The sequence below is a fragment of the Elaeis guineensis genome, chromosome 16, assembly GCF_000442705.2.
Source record: "Elaeis guineensis isolate ETL-2024a chromosome 16, EG11, whole genome shotgun sequence".
Taxonomy (NCBI): domain Eukaryota; kingdom Viridiplantae; phylum Streptophyta; class Magnoliopsida; order Arecales; family Arecaceae; genus Elaeis; species Elaeis guineensis.
Window position 1 is genome coordinate 20,186,051 of NC_026008.2, and position 8,130 is coordinate 20,194,180.

The following is an 8,130-nucleotide window of genomic DNA, read 5'->3' on the forward strand; positions in this document are numbered from 1 at the left end:
GGCGACAAAGATAAAGCTTTGATCACTTGTTCAGACCGGCGATTTTTTTTTTTTTTTTTCACACAACATTATGTTGGTTGACACCTTGCTTCGCCGAAGTAAAATAGTGAAGAAGATATTCGTATCTCTTCCATTTGACAATTTTTGTTTTTAAATTTGATGATATATTACATCACCAATATCCATCTTTTTTTGCTATCTTTCCGACTTTGATTTTGGATAAAAAATAAAAACCCTACATTTTATCCCAATTTGCAAATCCTTCCTGCATCTTTAATTTCAGTAATATCAACTTTATATTTTATAAATTATTACAATATCTCTCATCGATCCTTCAATTTGGAAAAAAATTTACTACCAGTGTCATATGACATATTATTTGGAGTTAGATAACTGATGTGATTTTATTAGGTAATTTTAAAATAAAATAGAATCTGATATAAGTTTAAAATAGTCTTGTTGGGTATAAAATAACTCCAGCCGAAGTTTGTAAGAGGCCAACCCTCTCAGGACTCTTCCAGCTTTCAACCTTGTACGGTATCTTTCGGAACTTCTCCGGTCGTCCGAGCTTCCACAGTACCATTCGGACTCCTCCAGCAGTCGATCTTCCACGGTGTCCTCCGGACTCCTCCAACGGACGAACTCCTATCGTACCCTCCGGACTTCTCCAACGGATGAACTCCTATAATACCCTCCGGACTCCTCCGATGGAAGAACTCCTATCGTACTCTCCGGATTTTTTCGATAATGAGCTCCTTCAGTCGTCTATCGGACTGCTCCAAATGCTCTCTGGGCTTCACTATCGATCGATTTTCTATAGTGATCGACTACTCTCCCAATCTTTTCCAGACTTCCTCTTGTCACGATCAACTTTACTCCGAGCTTCTCCCGGACTTCGTCAATGTCTGGACTTCTCCAGCAGTAGGACTTCTACAGTAACCAGACTCCATCCAAGTTTCTACAGTGGTCGACCGCCTTCCGAATTTCATCCGAGCTTCTACAGTAAGCGAATTCCGTCTGAACTCCTATTGCAAGAGGACTTCAGCCGAGCTTCTGCAATAAGCGATCTCCACCCGGGCTTCCACGGCAACCGATCTCCATCCGAGCTTCTACAGTAAGCGGCCTCCTTTCGGACTTCTGTAAGAATCGGACTCCGTCCGAACTTCTACATCGGATGGATTCCAAACGAACTTCTACAACGGATGGGCTCCAGCAGTCGAATTTCTACAGTGACCGACTATCTCCGGTGTCTTCCGTACCTCTCCAGCCATCAACCTTCAACAGTGCCAACCGGACTTCAACAGTGTCGACCAGACCCCTCCAACGGACAAATTCCCTCCGAACTCCTCCAGCAGATGAACTTCCACAATGCCTTCCGAATTTCGCTGTCGGTCGACCTTCTGTCGGATCCCTCATGCAACCGGACCTCTCCAGCGGACAGTCTTCAGACAAGCTTCTACATCAGACAAATTCCAGACGGACTTCTCTAGCAATCGGACTCCAATCGGATTTCTCCAACAGAAAGTTTCCGTCCGAACTTCTACAGCAGATGACTTTCGTCTGCGGTATCAACGCCTAAGGCACCCAACAACAGTTAACCCGTCAGCAATCTCGAAAACATCCGAGCTTCTCTTAGATTGCTGAGACAGAAAGCTATTCCGCTCCACCAGACGTTCCAACCGAGCTTCAACCATCCGGCCCGAACTCCTCGGCAAGTCATAACAATGAACACCACTCCACTCTCTGTAATAAACTCCACGTGGTCCCACCACTCTCCGACAAGTCGCGACAACGGACACCACTCCACTCCCTGTAACAAACTCTACGTGGCCCCACCACTCTCCGGTAAGTCACGACAACGGACACCACTACTCTCCGTAACAAACTCCACGTGGCCTCGAACGGCCCACTACCAGGCAGTTACGGACGTCGTTGTCAATCGGTTACGCTCTTTCGTCTATAAAAGAGACCCCCCAGATACGTTCTCCTCTAAGCTCTAAGTACTATCTCTAAACTTTGCTAAAATCCCATTCGAGTGCTCCATTTCTGTTAAGGCAGAGTACTGACTTGAGCATCGGAGGATCTTGTCAGAGCACCTCCAACTCCGGTTTAGACTTTCCTTGCAGGTCCCGACGGCGGCCGTGATCCCCTCATCTCCAGCTTCTCCGGCATCGACAGAATTCTGCACCAATAGAATTGGCGCTAGAGGAAGGGCTGTGTCTTCGCAGGACCCTTGTTCTTAAAGGAGTACTCAACGGGACTGTCTCCGGTCATCTTCCTCGACATCTTCTTCTTCTTCTCCGACCAGATCCCAACCTGATGCCTCTCCGAAAGGCATCCACCAGGCGATCTACGGTCTCCATGGCCAGATCTCAGTAAGATCCGCCAGCTCCGACCTCGTCTCCAATTTTCCAAGCTCCTCTTCCTCCGGCAACGACAGTCGGTATGGAGCAGTTCGACCTGTTGGTTCAGCAAATTAGGGGCCTCACCGAAGTGGTGCAGGCCATGCAGTAGCAGCCGCAGGCATCTATGCGGCTGGAAAGAGCATCGTCGGAATTCCAGAATCTGACGATCGAGCGGCCCACTTGGGCCAGTCGCCCTGTATCCCCCGGGAAGGGGAGGCAGAAGGCAGAGAGCCCTCTGTCTGATCACGATTCCACCCCCGGAGGGTCCCTACCTCCGTTCGGCCGGAAGACCATCGAGATTCGCGATCAAGAAGATCTCTTAGATCAAAAGTTCCAAGAGATGAACTGACGGATCGAAGAACTCCGTCATGCTCCCCCTGCTTATGGTGAGGATATCTGTACTGACTCTCCTTTTTCTCAAATGATTATACAGGAACAGATTTCGTTGAACTTCAAGCTCCCCCAATTTGAGAGCTACGACAGGACCTCAGATTTGGTTGATCACCTAGAGGTCTTTCGGACAATGATGCTGCTCCATGGCATGCCAGATGCCATCCTGTACCGAGCTTTCCCATCTACCTAGAAGGGAGCAGCAAGAAATTGGTACTCGATGCTGAAGTCAGGTACTATCTTTTTCTTTGATCAAATGAGCCACCAGTTTGCGGCTCATTTCATCAGCAGCCGACGTCTCCGGAGAGGTTCGGAGTCCCTCATCAACATCAAGCAGAAGGAGGGAGAATCTATCCGAACTTATGTCAACCGTTTTAACGCCGCCACATTGGAGGTCCGAAACTTGGACCAATCAGTTGCAATGGCCGTCCTGAAGAGCGGTCTTCAAAAGAATGACCTTATATTTTCTCTGGAAAAGAAGTCCCTGGATTTGCTGGCCCGGGCCGAAGGATATGCTCAGGCAGAGGAAGCCTTCAAGCTAAAGGACGAGGAGGCCGCGAAGGAGCAGCAGGCGGGTGACCCCAGCAAGCCTGCAGCTGAAAAAGGGCCGAGTGAAGCTCGGCCACATTCTCTAACTCCCTCTGGATACAAGCGTGTCCGAACTCCCCCTGAGCTCGTAGGCATAGAAGCCCAGACCGCAGAGTTTGGCGGAGTTCTCCCCTAGGAAGATTTCACAGCTACGCCCCTCTCAATGCTCCAAAAACCCAGGTACTAATGGAGATCAAGGAGCAGCTGCCAAGGTCGGAAAAGATGTGCACACATTCTGGGAAGTGCAACCCTAACAGGTTCTGCCTCTATCATCGTGACCATGGCCACGATATGGAGGAGTGTATTCAGCTCCGAAATGAGATTGAGGAGCTCATCAGACGAGGTCGGCTCAACAGATTCATCCGACGTCGGCCTGAAGGTAGAGAAGATCGATCGAGGGCCCTACCACAACCAGAGCCGCCAAGAAGGGAAGAACAGCCTGAAGATCGACCTCCAATCAGGATCATCAACACCATCTCTGGAGGACCCCATGGGGAGCAACCAGTGGATCGGCCGGACCGCCCAAGTGGCAAAGGACTGAAGAATCTATAACCTTTACTGAAGAAGATGCCTAGGAGATTCAATTCCTCCATAATGATGCGGTCGTAGTTTCTTTAAATATTGCTGACTTTGATGTATGCCGCATTCTTGTTGATAATGGAAGCTCGATCGATATTTTATTTTACGATGCATTCTCAAAAATATCCATTCCGAATGATCGATTAGAGCCGATAAGCTCTCCATTGGTAGGGTTCACTGGCGATGCTGTGCTGGTGGAAGGAGTAATAACTTTGACCGTAGTTGCAGGTCGGTGCCCGAAACAATCTAGAGCGCAAGTGAATTTTTTGGTAGTAAGGGTGCCGTCTACCTATAACGCAATACTCAGCCGACCTGGCCTCAACGCTCTCCGAGCTGTGGTATCGACTTACCATTTGAAATTGAAATTTTCTACAAGCTAAGGAGTCGGAGAGGTCAGAAGAGATCAAGTCTTGGCAAGACACTGCTACAACATAGCCTTACAAAGAAATGGTCAGTCTGATCTCTATCTGGTTGATGGATTAGACACCTACGACGATCTTGCTGAAGAACAGGGTGAGCCAATTGAAGATCTTATCTCAATTCCTTTGAATGATGGAAATGAAGGGCACGTGATGAAGATCGGCTCCAACCTAGGAGAAGAGGTATGGACACAGCTCATCAATTTTCTACAAAAGAATGCAGATATTTTCGTTTGGGTTCCGGCGAACATGCCGGAGATTGATGCGGAAGTCATGGAACACCGTCTAGCTGTTGATCCCAAACATCGATCGACGAAGGAAAAAATTCGAGGTCATGCATCAGAAAGGCAAAAGGCAATAGCTGAGGAAGTTGATAAACTTCTGAAAGCCGGGTTCATCAGAGAAGTCAACTATCCGAACTGGGTCTCCAATGTGGTTTTCGTCAAGAAGGCGAACGGCAAGTGGAGGATGTGTATAGACTTCAAGAAGCTAAACAAAGTCTGTCCGAAGGATAGTTACCCTCTGCCTAGAATTGACCAATTAGTGGATGTAACCTCGGGCCACGTACTTCTCACTTTCATGGATATATTTTTCGGTTACAATGAAATCAGGATGGCACCAGAGAACGAAGAAAAGACTGCTTTTATCACTAACCGTGGTCTTTACTGTTACAGGGTCATGCCTTTTGGCCTAAAAAATGCAGGGGCGACCTATCAACAACGGGTGAACAAGATCTTCAAAGAGCAGATCGACCATAACATGGAGGTCTATGTGGACGACATGCTTGTAAAAAGCAAGTCCTCAATGAACCACGTCGCCGACCTTAAGGAGACCTTCAGCGCCCTCCAAAAATACAAGATGAAGCTAAACCCAACCAAGTGCGCTTTTGGAGTAACCTCAGAGAAATTCTTGGGCTTTATGGTATCAGGGCACGGGATCGAAGCAAATCCGAAAAAGATTCATGCCATCCAGGAAATGACTACCCCGAAGTCAATAAAGGAAGTTCAGTGTCTTACTGGGAGAATAGCAACTCTGAATCGCTTCGTCTCAAGATCAGCCGAACAATGCCTACCTTTCTTTCAGACTCTCAAGCAGCCGAAGAACTTTTATTGGACCACTGAATGTCAGCAAGCATTCGAAGAATTGAAGAACTACCTCGGCTCACCTCTGCTATTGGCAAAGCCCGAACCTGGAAAGGAGTTGTTCCTATACCTGGCGGTCTCCCCTGTGGCTCTTGCAGCAGTTCTGGTTAAGAAAGAAGCAAAAATTCAACGGCCGATCTACTACATAAGTCGAGTATTGAGAGACACCAAAACCAGGTACACTAAATTAGAGAAACTAACTTATGCCCTGTTGATTGCAATCTGAAGGCTCCGACATTACTTTCAAGGGCACACCATAACACTGCTCACCGACCAGCCGATCAAGGCAGTTCTGCATTTAGCAGATGCTTCCGGAAGGATAGCGAAATGGGCTGTCGAGCTCACAGAATTTGACATCAACTATCGACCTTAGCCGACGATAAAAGCTCAGATATTAGCTGACTTCATAGTGGAATGCACTATCCTGTAAGAGGCTGAACTTGAACGAGGTGAAGCTGACAACCCAGGGCTCCAGTCAAACTCTCTTGAGGAAGGAACAGATCTCTCTGATGATTTTTTGGCCCTCTACGTGGATGGTTCCTCCAACGTATCAGGCACGGGCGCAGGCCTGATCTTGGTCAATCCGAAAGAAATTATCGTGGAGTACGCGCTGCGCTTCGAATTTTCTGCGATAAATAACGAAGCAGAATATGAAGCTCTGATTGCAGGACTGAAGATCGTCAAAGAATTAGAAGTAGATCGGCTCCAAGTCTACAGTGACTCCCAATTGGTGGTGAGATAAGTCAGCGAAAACTATGAAGCTCGGGATGACAATATGGTCAAGGATCTTGAAAAGGTAAAAGAGATCATCCCTGCCTTTGAAAGCTTTGACATCAAGTAGATTTCAAGAGCAGAAAATACCAGAGCCGATCTTCTCTCCAAGTTGGCTATACTAGCTCTGGCTAAACTACCCAAGGAAGTCCTCTTCGAGGTTATAAAATGTCCAAGTACGGAAGAACCGTAGCTTGTAATGGAGATCAGCCATGAACCCAGCTGGATTGACCCACTGGTTGCATACCTCAAAGACAGGGTTCTTCCTCATGATGCAAAAGAAGCTCGAAAGCTCAGACACCAGGCCTCCCGATATATCCTTTATGAGGGCATGCTGTACAAGAGGTCGTACTCTTTGCCCCTCCTGAAATATCTCCGGCCTTCTGAAGCCGACTTTACCTTGTGGGAGGTACATGAAGGAGTCTGCGGAAGTCACCTAGGGGCCAGATCCTTATCTCACAAACTACTTCGATAAGATTATTACTGGCCTACAATGTACCACGACTCCATTGAATATGTCAGAAAGTGTGATTGGTGTCAGAGATATGCGAATATCCAAAGACAGCCCACCTCCAAACTTACACCTTTGAGTGTCCCATGGCCATTTGCATAATGGGGAATGGATATCCTTGGACCTTTTTGAAGCAAAAATTTAGTGCAGGGGCAAAATGGTAATTTTAAAACTTTTTCAAAATTACTATTTTACAGCGGAATTATTAATTAATCTCATTAATTAATACTAATTAACCCTACACTAGGATCTAAATATGATACAACAGCATGCATTTAAATTTGAAATTCAAATTTGAATCAGTAAACGTTTTACAGTACTGTGTTCAGAACACATCACCTTTTGCGGGTAGTCGATCACCGCAATCTGATCACCGTCGGAGGGCTCTGATCATCACGTCGCAGCCACCCAATTGTCTGGCCTCTGCGGATCATCCACACGAAGCTCCCGTCTGATCAGCTCCTCACGAATGCTAGTTCATGATTTCACCCTTTTGATGGCAGATGTTGATCGAACTCCTTCGATCGATGTGTGCCGACTTCTCAAACACTTTGGATCATCTGCACAGTTACTTGAGAGGCTGATGGATCTCTCTCTAAAATTTGGTGGACTCACGACACTCGTGGCACACCAATCTCACTTCCCGAACCCTAGGTAGAAACCCTAGGGTACACACCAAAAACCCTGTGCCTAATTTTCTCTCTTTTCTTTCTTTTTTTCTCGGAAGGTTTTGGACCTTCACCTTGCACAGAAGCCTTCCTCACACCCCAAAGTTTCTCTCCTAATTTTTCTACGCACGTCCCACCTTTCTCCTCTTTTTAAAACAACGTCGAACGTGTCTTATCCGCGTGAGAGGATAAAGACAAGAGGTTACACATTTGAATTCAAATCAAATTTGAATTCAAACGAAAACCAACTTATCCCTATCCTTTTGGGCGTGAGAAGAGAAGGGGTGTGGCTCTTTGTGCGTGGAAAAAGTTTCACGAGAAACCTTTTCTCGTGTAAGTAATGTGGCGCACAAAATGGATAAGGATGAAAGGGCAAGTGATAAGTTATCCATTCAAATTCAAACATGCTTTGAATTTGAATGGCTAACTAATTATTTTATCCATCCATATGGCGCACAAATGAGGACGTGGGGAAGGGTTTTGCGTGAGAAAAATTTCACGAGAAGTTTCTTCTCGTGAATTCAAATGGGTGCAAGGAAGTTGGGTGACTCAGGGAATTTAAAACAAGGTGGTTTGATTCAAATTGAGCCAACCTAGTTTAAAATAGGTTGAGCACAATTAGACCAAATTAAACCCAACATAATTAGGCTTAATTAG